Consider the following 15,900-nt stretch of genomic DNA (forward strand, 5'->3'; position numbering starts at 1 on the left):
AGGATAAGTGAGGTAGAAGATAGAATGATGGAAATAAACGAAGCAGAGAGAAAAAAAGAAAAAAGAATCAAAAGAAACGAGGAAAACCTCAGGGACCTCTGGGACAATATGAAACGCCCCAACATTCGAATCATAGGAGTCCCAGAAGAAGAAGATAAAAGGAAAGGCCATGAAAAAATACTCGAGGAGATAATAGTTGAGAATTTCCCTAAATTGAGGAAAGAAATAGTCACAGAAGTCCAAGAAACCCAGAGAGTTCCAAACAGGATAAACCCAAGGCGAAACACCCCAAGACACATATTAATCAAATTAACAAAGGTCAAACACAAAGAACAAATATTAAAAGCAGCAAGGGAAAAACAACAAATAACACACAAGGGGATCCCCATAAGGATAACAGCTGATCTTTCAATAGAAACCCTTCAGGCTAGAAGGGAATGGCAGGACATACTTAAAGTAATGAAAGAGAATAATCTACAACCCAGATTACTGTACCCAGCAAGGATCTCATTCAGATATGAAGGAGAATTCAAAAGCTTTACAGACAAGCAAGAGCTGAGGGAATTCAGCACCACCAAACCAGCTCTCCAACAAATGCTAAAGGATCTTCTCTAAACAGGAAACACAGAAAGGATGTTTCAACACGAACTCAAAACAACAAAGTAAATGGCAACGGGATCATACTTATCAATAATTACCTTAAATGTAAATGGGTTGAATGCCCCAACCAAAAGACAAAGGCTGGCTGAATGGATAAAAAAACAAGACCCCTATATATGCTGTCTACCAGAGACCCACCTCCAAACTAGGGACGCACACAGGCTGAAAGTGAAGGGATGGAAAAACATATTTCATGCAAACGGAGACCAAAAGAAAGCAGGAGTCGCAATACTCATTTCAGATAAAATAAACTTTAAAATACAGGCTGTGAAAAGGCACAAAGAAGGACACTACATAAAGATCAAAGGATCAATCCAAGAAGAAGACGTAACAATCATAAATATATATGCACCCAACATAGGAGCACCACAATATATAAGGCAAATACTAACAAGTATGAAAGGGGAAATTAACAATAACACAATAATAGTGGGAGACTTTAATACTCCACTCACACATATGTATAGATCAACTAAACAGAAAATTAACAAGGAAACACAAACTTTAAATGATACAATAGACAAATTAGATTTAATTGATATTTACAGGATTTCCCACCCCCAAAACAATCAATTTTACCTTTTTCTCAAGTGCACACGGAACTTTCTCCAGGATAGATCACATCCTGGGCCATAAATCTAGCCTTGGTAAATTCCGAAAAATTGAAATCATCCCAGCCATCTTCTCTGACCACAATGCAGTAAGATCAGACCTCAATTACAGGAAAAAAACTATTAAAAATTCCAACATATGGAGGCTAAACAACATGCTTCTGAATAACCAACAAATCACAGAAGAAATCAAAAAATAAATCAAATTATGCATAGAAATGAATGAAAATGAAAACACGACAACCCAAAACCTATGGGACACTGTAAAAGCAATGCTAAGGGGAAGGTTCATAGCAATACAGGCGTACCTCAAGAAACAAGAAAAAAATCAAATAAATCAACTAACTCTACACCTAAAGCAACTAGAGAAGGAAGAAATGAAGAACCCCAGGGTCAGTAGAAGGAAAGAAATCTTAAAAATTAGGGCAGAAATAAATGCAAAAGAAACAAAAAGAGACCATAGCAAAAATCAACAAAACTAAAAGCTGGTTTTTCGAGAAGATAAACAAAATTGACAAGCCATTAGCCAGACTCATCAAGAAACAAAGGGAGAAGAATCAGATCAACAAAATTAGAAATGAAAATGGAGAGATCACAACAGACTCCACAGAAATACAAAGGATCATAAGAGACTACTACCAACAGCTATATGCCAATAAAATGGACAACTTGGAAGAAATGGACAAATTCTTAGAAAAGTATAACTTTCCAAAACTGAACCAAGAAGAAATAGAAGATCTTAACAGACCCATCACAAGCACGGAAATCGAAACTGTAATCAGAAATCTTCCAGCAAACAAAAGCCCAGGACCAGACGGCTTCACAGCGGAATTCTACCAAAAATTTAGAGAAGAGCTAACACCTATCCTACTCAAACTCTTCCAGAAAACTGCAGAAGATGGTAAACTTCCAAACTCATTCTATGAGGCCACCATCACCCTAATTCCAAAACCAGACAAAGATGTCACAAAAAAAGAAAACTACAGGCCAATATCACTGATGAACATAGATGCAAAAATCCTTAATAAAATTTTAGCAAACAGAATCCAACATCATATTAAAAAGATCATACATCGTGACCAAGTGGGCTTTATCCCAGGAATGCAAGGTTTTTTTAACATCCGCAAATCAATCAATGTAATACACCACATTAACAAATTGAAAGAAAAAAACCATATGGTTATCTCAATAGATGCAGGAAAAGCCTTTGACAAAATTCAGCATCCATTTATGATAAAAACCCTCCAGAAAGCAGGAATAGAAGGAACATACCTCAACATAATAAAAGCTATATATGACAAACCCGCAGCAAACGTTATCCTCAATGGTGAAAAATTGAAAGCATTTCCCCTAAAGTCAGGAACAAGGCAAGGATGCCCACTTTCACCACTACTATTCAACATAGTTTTGGAAGTTTTGGCCACAGCAATCAGAGCAGAAAAAGGAATAAAAGGAATACAGATAGGAAAAGAAGAAGTAAATCTCGCACTGTTTGCAGATGACATGATCCTCTACATAGAACACCCTAAAGACTCTACTAGAAAATTACTAGAGCTAATCAATGAATATAGTAAAGTTGCAGGATATAAAATTAACACACAGAAATCCCTTGCATTCCTATACTCCAATAATGAGAAAACAGAAAGAGAACTTAAGGAAACAATACCATTCACCATTACAACAAAAAGAATAAAATACTTAGGAATATATTTACCTAAAGAAACAAAAGACTTATATATAGAAAACTATAAAACACTGATGAAAGAAATCAAGGAGGACACAAACAGATGGAGAAATATACCGTGTTCATGGATTGGAAGAATTAATATAGTGAAAATGAGTATACTACCCAAAGCAATCTATAGATTCAATGCAATCCCTATCAAGCTACCAATGGTATTTTTCACAGAACTAGAACAAATCATCTCACAATTTGTATGGAAATATAAGAAACCTCGAATAGCCAAAGCAATCTTGAGGAAGAAGAATGGAACTGGAGGAATCAACCTGCCTGACTTCAGGCTCTACTACAAAGCCACAGTCATCAAGACAGTATGGTACTGGCACAAAGACAGAAATATAGATCAATGGAACAAAATAGAAAGCCCAGAGATAAACCCACACACCTATGGACACCTTATCTTCGACAAAGGAGGCAAGAATATACAATGGAGAAAAGACAATCTCTTTAACAAGTGGTGCTGGGAAAACTGGTCAACCACTTGTAAAAGAATCAAACTAGAACACTTCCTAATACCATACACAAAAATAAACTCAAAATGGATTAAAGATCTAAATGTAAGACCAGAAACTATAAAACTCCTAGAGGAAAACATAGGCAAAACACTCTCTGACATAAATCACAGCAGGATCCTCCATGACCCACCTCCCAGAATATCGGAAATAAAGGCAAAAATAAACAAATGGGACCTAATTAAAATTAAAAGCTTTTGCACAACAAAGGAAACTATAAGCAAGGTGAAAAGAAAGCCTTCAGAATGGGAGAAAATAATAGCAAACGAAGCAACAGACAAACAATTAATCTCAAAAATATACAAGCAACTTCTGCAGCTGAATTCCAGAAAAATAAACGACCCAATCAAAAAATGGGCCAAAGAACTAAACAGACATTTCTCCGAAGAAGACATACAGAAGGCTAACAAACACATGAAAAGATGCTCAACATCACTCATTATTAGAGAAATGCAAATGAAATCCACAATGAGGTATCATTTCACACCAGTCAGAATGGCTGCTATCCAAAAGTCTACAAGCAATAAATGCTGGAGAGGGCGTGGAGAAAAGGGAACCCTCTCACACTGTTGGTGGGAATGCAAACTAGTACAGCCACTATGGAGAACAGTGTGGAGATTCCTTAAAAAACTGGGAATAGAACTGCCATATGACCCAGCAATCCCACTGCTGGGCATACACACCGAGGAAACCAGAATTGAAAGAGACGCGTGTACCCCAATGTTCATCGCAGCACTGTTTACAATAGCCAGGACATGGAAGCGACCTAGATGTCCATCAGCAGACGAATGGATAAGGAAGCTGTGGTACATATACACAATGGAATATTACTCAGCCATTAAAAAAATACATTTGAATCGGTTCTATTGAGATGGATGAAACTGGAGCCCATTATACAGAGTGAAGTAAGCCAGAAAGAAAAACACCAATACAGTATACTAATGCATATATATGGAATTTGAAAATGGTAACGATAACCCTATATGCGAGACAGAATAAGAGACACAGATGCATAGAACAGTCTTATGGACTCTGAGGGAGAAGGTGAGGGTGGGACGTTCTGGGAGAATAGCATTGAAACATGTATATTATCATATGTGAAACAGAACACCATTCCATGTTCGATGCATGAGACAAATGCTCAGGGCCGGGGCAATGGGATGACCCAGAGGGATGGGATGGGGAGGGAGGTGGGTGGGGGGTCCAGGAAGGGGAACACATGTAAACCCATGGCTGATTCATGTCAATGTATGGCAAAAACTATTACAATATTGTAAAGTAATTAGCCCCCAACTAAAATAAATAAATTTATTAAAAAAAAATAAAGATAATAGCCATTTAAAATGATCCAGTAAACCTGGTAACTGAACTCATCAAAAAAAAAAAGAAAGAAATAGCAATTAATTAGATTTACGTGATTCCTGCAAAAATGGAAGACACCAGGTCTTAAAAAAAATACATAAAACTTTCATCTCTGTATAGGTTTCCAGCTTTCAGATTTAGTTTAACAGTTTTTCTTTTTTGCTCTAGTGCTAAATACAATTCTGAGTCATTTAAAAAGCAATGTAAATGGGCCCCTCTGCAAGGAAAATATTCCTCAAAAGGGATTAAGGGAAATAAAGTCATACATTTGATTTCTCTAAATTATTCTCCAAAAGCTACTTAATATAAAAGTAAAGATTGGTCCAGATAGCTCTGTTTGGCTGAATTGGCAACTCTCCGAATAACTATAACCATGGGATGATGATTCATTACTATAGCCTGTGGGAGATTTAGTTTTCTTAAAGTAGAATACCATTTAAAAATAAATTAAACCAATTCAATCTTTCAAATTTAGGCCCACTCTAGGGAATTGTAGGAGAGAAGATAAAAGTTTTGTAGTTACCTTTTAATGGAATGTTAGCTTACATAATAAGCCTTTAAAAAATAATATAATTTATTTTTAGAGAAGTATTAGGTCCAAAGCAAAACTGAGTGGAAGGCACAGAGATTTCCCATATACCTCTGGTCCCAACATGTGCATAACCTCCCACATTATCAACATCCTTCACTAGAGTGGTACTTATTTTACAATTAATGAATCTACACTGGAACATCATTACCATCCATAGTCCATAGTTTACATTAAGGTCTACTTTAAGTGATGTATATTTTATGTGTTTTGACAAATGTACTCATGATTATAGCATCATTCGTAGTAGTTTCACTTCCCTAAAAACCCTCTGTGCTTCAATAAGTATTAAACTTTCAATAATTTTTTTTTCTGTAATATTCAAATTTTCTCAACTAGTCACAAACCTCTTATTTTTCTGTGATTCTAGTTATGAGGAGGATACTTATTTAGGGCTTATAAATGCCAGACTGGGTATCTGAGAAGCTGATAATCCAGAAACATCAGTATGCAGAGACTAAAAGGAAGAAAAAAGAAAAATTTATTCTTTCTATCCAAAGGACCAAGAAAAGAGGAAGCCTGACAAAACAGAAAAAATTCAGGCAGTGGCAACCCTACTCTAGATAAAAAAAATTGTATAAAACATCCCCACTCCCTCTAGCAAAGGCATAGTAGAAATTTACATTTTCTTCCCGGAGGGTTTTACAGGCATCTCCCACCCCCTCATTTCTTCTGGTTGAGAAAGAAGGAATGAAGATGCAGTCAGTTCTTCACATCAGGCAGCCAAAATTTTGGAGTTTCAACTTCAGCATCAATCCTTCCAATGAATATCCAGGACTGATTTCCTTTATGATGGACTGGTTGGATCTCCTTGATGTCCAATGGATGCTCAAGAGTCTTCCCCAACACCACAGTTCAAAAGAACCAATTTTTCAACACTCAGCTTTCTTTATAGTTCAACTCTCACAACCATGCATGACTACTAGAAAGACAATAGCTTTGATTAGATGGACCTTTGCTGGCAAAGTAATAACTCCGCTTTTTCATAGCCTGTCTAGGTTGGTCATAACTTTCCTTCCAAGGAGTAAGTATCTTTTAATTCCATGGATGCAGTCACCACCTGCAGTGATTTTGGAGCCCAAAATAATAAAATATGACACTATTTCCACTGTTTCCCAATTTATTTGCCATGAAGTGATGGGACCAGATGCCATCATCTTAGTTTTCTGAATGTTTAGCTTTAAGCTAATTTTTTCACTCTTCTCTTTCACTTTCATCAAGAGGCTCTTTAGTTCTTCTTCACTTCCTGCCATAAGGATGGTGTCTTCTGCATATCTGAGGCTACTGATATTTCTCCTGGAAATGTTGATTCCAGCTTGTGCTTCATCCATCCCAGGATTTCTCATGATGTACTCTGCATATAAATTATTTAAGCAGGGTGACAATATACAGCCTTGACATACTCCTTTTCTGATTTGGAACCAGTCTGCTATCTCATGTCCAGTTACGGATGCTTCTTGACCTGCATACATATTTCTCAGGAGACAGGTCAGGTGGTCTGGTATTCCCATCTCCTTAAGAATTTTCCACAGTTTGTTTTGATGCAAACAGTCAAAGGCTTTGGCATAGTCAATAAAGCAGAAATAGATGTTTTTCTGGAACTCTCTTGTTTTTTGATGATCCAGTGGATGTTGGCAATTTGATCTCTGGTTCCTCTGTCTTTTCTAAAACCAACTTGAACATCTGGAAGTTCATGGTTCACATATTGCTGAAGCCTGGCTTGGAGAATTCTGAGCATTACTTTACTAGCATGTGAGATGACTGCAATCATGCGGTAGTTTGAGCATTCTTTGGCGTTGCCTTTCTTTGGGATTGGAATGAAAACTGACCTTTTCCAGTCCTGTGGCCACTGCTAAGTTTTCCAAATTTGCTGGCATATCGAGTGCAGCACTTTCACAGCATCATCTTTCAGGATTTGAAATAGTTCAACTGGAATTCCGTCACCTCCATCAGTTGTGTTCATAGTAATGCTTCCTAAGGCCCACTTAACTTCACATTCCATGATGTCTGGCTCTAGGTAGGTGATCACACCATTGTGTGATTATCTGGGTCATGAAGATCTTTTTTGTACATTTCTTCTGTGTATTCTTGCCACATCTTCTTAATATCTTCTGCTTTTGTTAGGTCTATACTATTTTGTCCTTTATTGTACCCATCTTTGCATGAAATGTTCCTTTGGTATCTCTAATTTTCTTGAAGAGATCTCTAGTCTTTCTCATTCTATTGTTTTCCTCTATTTCTTTTAAGAAGATAAAAACAGGTTAAAGACTTCAAGAAAATATTTGTAAACCATGCATCTATCAAAGATGTATCAAAAATAAAGAATTAAAAATTCTATTGCAAAATATTCAAAAAATATAAGGAGAAAGTAGAAAAAAATTATAAAGGGAAGTTTCCACAAAGAAAATCAGTTCAGTTCAGTCTCTCAGTCAGACTTTGCAATACCATGGACTGCAGCTTGCCAGGCTTCCCTGTCCATCAACAACTCCCAGAGCTTGCTCAAACTCATGCTATCCTGTCAGTGATGCCATCCAAACATCTCACCCTCTGTCGTCCCCTTCTCTTCCTGCCTTCAATCTTTCCCAGCATCAGAGTCTCTTCTATTGAGTCAGTTCTTCAAATCAGGTGGCCAAATTATTGGAGCTTCAGGTTCAGCATCAGTCCTTCCAATGAATATTCAGGATTGATTTCCTTTAAGATTGACAGGTTTGCTTTTCTTGCAGAACAAAGGACTCTCAAGAGTCTTCTCCAACACCACAGTTCAAAAGCATCAATTATTTGGTGCTCAGCCTTCTTTATGGTACAACTCTCACCTCCATACATGACTACTGGAAAAGCCATAACTTTGACTAGATGAAACTTTGTTGGCAAAATAATGTCTCAGCTTTTTAATATGCTCTCTGTTTGTCATAGCTTTTCTTTCAAGGAGTAAGCATCTTTTAATTTCATGGCTGCAGTTACCATCTTCACTGGTTTTAAAGCCCAAGAAAATTAATTACTTCATTAATTTTTTCCCATCTGTTTTCCGTGAAGTGATGGGTTGGATACCATGATCTTCATAATTTGAATGTTCACTTTTAAGCCAACTTTTTCACTCTCTTCTTTCACTTTCTTCAAGAGGATCTTTAGTTCCTCTTCACTTTCTGCCATGAAGGTACTGTCATCTGTATATCTGAGGTTGTTGATATTTCTTCTGGCAATCTTGATTCCAGCTTTTGCTTCATTCAGCACATCATTTTGCACGATGTACTCTGCATATAAGTTAAATAAGCAAGTGACAATATGTAACCTTGTACATACTCCTTTCCCAATTTGGAAGCAGTCCCTTCCTGTTCCATGTGCAGTTCTTCTAACTGTAGCTTCTTGACTTACATACAAATTTCTCAGGGGACAGGTAAGGTGGTCTGGTATTCCCATCTCCTGAAAAATCTTCCACGATTTGTTGTGATCCACGCAAAGTCTTTAGTGTAGTCATTGAAGCAGAAGTAGATGCTTTTCCGGAATTCTCTTGCTTTTTCTGTGATCCAGTAGGTGTTGGTTATTTGATCTCTGATTCCTCTGCCTTTTCTAAATCCAGCTTGAACATCTGGAACTTCACCGTTCACGTACAGTGAAGCCTCACTTGGAGAATTCTGAGCATTACTCTGCTGGTATGTGAGATGACTACAATTGTGAAGTAGTTTGAATATACTTTGGCATTGCCTTTCTTTGGGATTGGAATGAAAACTGACCTTTTTCCAGTCCTGTGGCCACTGCTGAGTTTTCCAAATTTGTTGGCATATTGAGTGCAGCACTTTCACAGCATCATCTTTTAGGATTTGAAATAGTTCAGCTGGAATTTCATCACCTCCACTAACTTTGTTTATAGTGATGTTTCTGAAGGCCTATTTAACTTCATATTCCTGGATGTCTGCCTCTAGATGAGTGATCACACCACCTTGGTTATCTGGGTCATGAAGATCTTTTTTGTACAATTCTTCTGTGTATTCTTGCCACCTCTTCTTAATATCTTATACTTCTGTTAGGTCCATGCCATTTCTGTCCTTTATCGAGCCCATCTTTGCATGAAATGTTCCCTTGGTATATGTAATTTTCTTGAAGGGATCTAATATTTCCCATTTTGTTGCTTTCCTCCATTTCTTTGCATTGAATACTTAGGAAGGCTTTCTTATATCTCCTTCCTATTCTTTAGAACATTGCAACCAGATGGACATATTGTTTCTTTTCTCCTTTGTCTTTAACTTCTCTTCTTTTCTCAACTTTCTGTAAGGCCTCCTCAGGCAACGGTTTGCCTTTTGGCATTTCCTTTTCTTGGGGATGGTTTTGATCACCAGCCTCTACAATGTTATCACCCCTGTCCACAGTTCTTTGGACACAGTTCTTTGGACCACAGTTCTTCAGGAATTGTGTCTATCAGATCTAATCCCTTGAATCTATTTGTCACTTTCATTGAAGAATCATAGGGTTTTGATTTAGGTCATACCTTAATGACCTAGTGGTTTCCCCTACTTTCTTCAATTTAAGTCTGAATTTTGGAATAAGGAGTTAATAGCAAAGAACATATTCATGTGGAAAATAAACACATCAAAATGTGTCCAAAATTATGCAAGTTAAAGTTCAGTAGGAGATATTATTACACACAAATCAGAGTGGCTAAAGGTAAAAAAAAAAAAAAAAAAGGACAGCAGAAATACTGCCAAGGATGTAGATAAACTGAATCTGGCATACATGACTGTTGGGAATATAAAATGAAACAGTAAATGTGGAAAGTATTTGACACTTTCTTTAAGCAGTTATAGTTACTCTTGGACCTAGTGGTTGCAATCTTGAACATTTCTTCCAAAGGAAAAAAATAAAAAATAAATAAAAACCTATGTATACAAAAAACCTATACATGAATGTTGCTAGCAGCTTTATTTGCAAGAGCCAAAACCTGAAAACAGCTAAAATGTTCCTCAAAAGGTAAATTGTTAAACACCGTCATATATCTGTATTATGGACTACTACTCAGCAATAAATAGACATAAACTATAAATACACTCAATAACTTGGCTGGATTCAAAAACATTATGCTGAGTGAAAAAATAAAATCTCAGAAGATTGTATAGTGTTTATTTCTGTTAACATAACAGTCTTGACAAAATTACAGAAATGCTGAAAATTTTAAGATTTGTCAGGTTTAGGGATAGTGGGAAGGGCTAGGGAAGGTATTATATAAGTTAGAGTATAATGAGTGGTTACAGGAACCTACACATGTGATTCAGTTCAGTTCAGTCACTTAGTCGCTTCCGACCCTTTGAGACCCCATGGACTGCAACACACCAGGCTTCCCTGTCCATCACCAACTCCTGGAGCTTACTCAAACTCATGTCTATCGAGTCAGTGATGCCATCCAACCATCTCATCTCACAGGTTATTAATTGATATCAATCTGTCTATACATTAATCTATCATCAATTTTCTGGCTTTGACATTTTGTACTATACTTATGTAGGGCTTCTATTACAAGAAAATAGATAAAGACTAGAGGGAAATCTTTTGATGCTGTATTTGTAACTTCCTGTGCATCTATCAGTGTTAGTCACTCAGTCATGCCTGACTCTTTGTGACCCTGGGGACTATATTCCACCAGGCTCCTGTCTGTGGAATTTCCCAGGCAAGAGTACTGGAATGGGTTTCCATTTATTTCTCCAGGGGATCTTCCCAATGCAGGATTTAAACCCCGGTTTCCTGCACTGTAGGCAGATTATTTACAGTCTGAGCCACTAGGGAAGCCCCAAATGGTTGGTAGCCTCCAGATGGAGTTGACCAAAGAAAGTGGCCCATACAGGGATCAAATCTGTGACCATGGCATTATTAGCACCACACTCTAGCCAACTGAGCTAACTGGTTCCTAAATAATGATTGTTTCAAAATGAAAAGTTTTAAAAAGTTTAAAACTTGTTCTAAAAATAGTGGTGAGGAAATGTTGCACAGTGCAGTTTGACTTCAAGAATCAAAAATATATTAGCACATTAAAGTGCCCATTGTGTTTAGCAAAGAAAAAAATATATATTAACTTCATATTTCCCAAACTTTTTGATCAAAGAACATTTCTTCTATAACAAGAAAGTGGTGAATAGCATATAAAGCCAAAGTACAATTAAAACAACATTTGGTTATACAAAATTTTATTTGGTTCTGGAAGTAAGTATGAGGAAACTGTACAGATGTGAGAAACACTACTTTCTGTTCATTTGGTTACCAAAAACTGAATGGAGAATGGTGGAAAAGAAACATTTTAAGCCATTTTTTTACTTAAATTTAGAACCAATACTGGTTAAAAAAGGCCTTTAGAAGGATTTTCAAGTCTAGATTTATAAGAAAAAAAAAAAGGCAGAATCATGTGTGGTAGCATAGAGTATAGAATTATGCTATCCTGCTTTTAGGAAATGAGAACTAGTAGTGTTTTTGATCATCCATAGTACTTCCTGAACAAATTGGTTTTCCACCTTGCTATTTCTGTGATAAAATTCAATTCTTATATCCTCATTTCTGCTTTCTATAAAAAAGCATATCAGTTTTCCTTCTATGATTTTCAAAACCATTTTCCTTACAGTGACTTCCTTTTAGACCAAAAGTCTATGTTGTTTGAAACTTCACATTTTCTTACATGTAAAGGAGAGTTCCAGCTGCATAACTAGGTATAATTTTACAAAATCCATTAAAAAAATTTGGAGTCTAAATATTCCCAAATCCGGGGACAATTAAATCTTTTTTAAGATAGCAATTGTTTGAAATTAATTTACTATCATAATTTTATAAATCATAATAAAATATAAATTCATATATGAAAGAATATTTTAAAAATTAATTAACTAAATATGGATATGTAAGTAAAATAAAAATATAAAATCATAATTTTTTACATCATAATAAAATATAATCGATAATTTAGATACAGTTTTCAAGGACATTAGAAAGTTGATAGAAAGCCTAAATCAACTCATTACTTTTAAAGAAAATATACAGCCATTAGATATGAGACCCTAGGTAATATGCATTATTTTTAGCATTCACTTTTGATGTTACACAGGTTATGGGTTTTAACAAATGTGTGACATGAAACTAACACAATAGTTTTGAAAGTTTGTTGTTGAACCAAGAAAGACACTGGGATTCTTGGCCTCCAGAGGAGAAGAATTCAATCCGGGGCCAGAGAGGAGGCTTGATCGCTCAGAGCTTTTGTACGATAGAGTTTTATTAAAGTATAAAAGGGATAGAGAAAGCTTCTGACATAGACAACAGAAGGGGACAGAAAACATACCCACTCACTAGTGTTAGCAATGGAGTTATATACTTTTTAATTACTTATTACAGTGACCAAAAAGGATGACTGGAGGTTGTAAAGACCTCACTCAACCCAATCCCATAATTTACATTTCAAGATAACAGTATTAGCCAGAAGGTTTTGTCCAGAGACTGTCCTCAAGCAGGATACTTTATTGCTATATAATCCTAAGGAATGTAGAGGGGAGAAAAAAAAAAAAGGCCTTTCTTCTTCGTTGAGAATATCAGACACCTCTCTCCTTGGGGACCCCTGGACTTCTTATCAACCTGCCTAGGAACTGACTCTCTCAGTTTCACTACCCTAAAATCCTATAGTCTCTGTGCATGCACCTCCCTCAACCCCCTTGTTCCTGGAAATCACCAATCATTTTGCTGTCTTCACAGATTTTACTTCTTGCAGATCATAGTGTTGAAATTATGCTGTATGTAGCCTTTTCATTTTGGCTTCTTTCACTGATTATGCCTTGATGCCTCATTTCTTTTTAACACTGAATAATTTATCACTATTCTGGGTGTTCACTGGAAGGACTGATGTTGAAGCTGAAACTCCAATACTTTGGCCACCACATGCGAAGAGCTGACTCATTGGAAAAGACCCTAATGCTGGGTAGGCTTGGGGGCAGGAGGAGAAGGGGACGACAGAGGATGAGATGGTTGGATAGCATCACCGACTCGAAGGACATGGGTTTGGGTAGACTCCGGGAGTTGGTGATGGACAGAGAGGCCTGGCGTGCTGCAATTCATGGGGTCGCAAAGAGTCGGACATGGCTGAGTGACTGAACTGAACTGAATTTATCATTGTTGATATGTGCAGTTGTTTATTTAGTCATTCACCTACCAAAAAATATCTCTTTTCTGAAAGTTCTAGCAATTATGAATAAAACTGCTATGAATGTCTGTGTGCAGGGTTTTGTGTGATCATGTTTTCTTTGCTCTTTTTTAGCTTTATTCATATCATGGACAAATAAAATCTGTATATATTTTGGGCATATAACTTGATGTATTAGTATTAACATATGTAAACACTGTGAAATGACACAAAACGAGCTAATTAACAAATCCATCACACATCCTTTTATGTGTGGAGTGGGGTGACGTGGTAAGAACACTTAATAAATATTATCTCAATAAATATCAATGCAAGAAACAATTCTACTGATGATAGGCATATGCTTTACAATAGCTCTCTGGAACATGTTTATCTTACAGAGAAATGTTTTCATGTTTTCAACTTGTTTGCATAAATACCAAGAAGTAAGGTAGTTGAAATTTATGGGAAAAATACGACCACGTTTGTAAGAACCTGGCAATCTATTTTCCATGTTGCTGTCTTGCGTTCCCACCATAGGTGAATGAGAGGTCCTGTTTCTCTACCTCTTGTGAGCCTAAAGTATAATCAGTTCAAGTCAGTTGCTCAGTCGTGTCTGATTCTTTTGATCTCATGGACAGCAGCACACCAGGCCTCCCTGTCCATCACCAACTCCTGGTGTTTACTCAAACTCATGTCCACTGAGTCAGTGATGGCATCCAACCATCTCATTCTCTGTCAGCCCTTCTCTTCCTGCCTTCACTCTTCCTCAGCATCAGGGTCTTTAACAATGAGTCAGCTCTTTATATCAGGTGGTCAAAGTATTGGAGTTTCAGCTTCAACATCAGTCCTTCCAATGAATATTCAGGACTGATTTCCTTTATTTATTTTTTTTTTTTTATAAATTTATTTATTTTAGTTGGGGGCTAATTACTTTACAATATTGTAATAGTTTTTTGCCATACATTGACATGAATCAGCCATGGGTTTACATGTGTTCCCCTTCCCGGACCCCCCACCCACCTCCCTCCCCATCCCATCCCTCTGGATCATCCCATTGCCCCGGCCCTGAGCCCTTGTCACATGCATCGAACATGGAATGGTGCTCTGTTTCACATATGACAATACACATGTCTCAATGCCATTCTCCCAGAACGTCCCACCCTCACCTTCTCCCTCAGAGTCCATAAAAATTGTTCCATGCATCTGTGTCTCTTATTCTGTCTCGCATATAGGGTTATCGTTACCATCTTTCAAATTCCATATATATGCATTAGTATACTGTATTGTTGTTTTTCTTTCTGGCTTACTTCACTCTGTATAATGGGCTCCAGTTTCATCCATCTCAGTAGAACCGATTCAAATGTATTTTTTTTAATGGCTGAGTAATATTCCATTGTGTATATGTACCACAGCTTCCTTATCCATTCGTCTGCTGATGGACATCTAGGTTGCTTCCATGTCCTGGCTATTGTAAACAGTGCTGCGATGAACATTGGGGTACACGCGTCTCTTTCCATTCTGGTTTCCTCGGTGTATATGCCCAGCAGTGGGATTGCTGGGTCATATGGCAGTTCTATTCCCAGTTTTTTAAGGAATCTCCACACTGTTCTCCATAGTGGCTGTACTAGTTTGCATTCCCACCAACAGTGTAAGAGGGTTCCCTTTTCTCCACACCCTCTCCAGCATTTATTGCTTGTAGACTTTTGGATAGCAGCCATTCTGACTGGTGTGAAATGATACCTCATTGTGGTTTTGATTTGCATTTCTCTAATAATGAGTGATGTTGAGCATCTTTTCATGTGTTTGTTAGCCATCTGTATGTCTTCTTTGGAGAAATGTCTGTTTAGTTCTTTGGCCCATTTTTTGATTGGGTCGTTTATTTTTCTGGAATTCAGCTGCAGAAGTTGCTTGTATATTTTTGAGATTAATTGTTTGTCTGTTGCTTCATTTGCTATTATTTTCTCCCATTCTGAAGGCTGTCTTTTCACCTTGTTTATAGTTTCCTTTGTTGTGCAAAAGCTTTTAATTTTAATTAGGTCCCATTTGTTTATTTTTGCTTTTATTTCCAATATTCTGGGAGGTGGGTCATGGAGGATCCTGCTGTGATTTATGTCGGAGAGTGTTTTGCCTATGTTTTCCTCTAGGAGTTTTATTGTTTCTGGTCTTACGTTTAGATCTTTAATCCATTTTGAGTTTATTTTTGTGTACGGTGTTAGGAAGTGTTCTAGTTTCATTCTTTTACAAGTGGTTGACCAGTTTTCCCAGCACCACTTGTTAAAGAGATT

Source organism: Giraffa tippelskirchi, chromosome 11 (genome assembly GCF_054371585.1).
Source record: "Giraffa tippelskirchi isolate mGirTip1 chromosome 11, T2T-mGirTip1v1.2.pri, whole genome shotgun sequence".
NCBI lineage: Eukaryota > Metazoa > Chordata > Mammalia > Artiodactyla > Giraffidae > Giraffa > Giraffa tippelskirchi.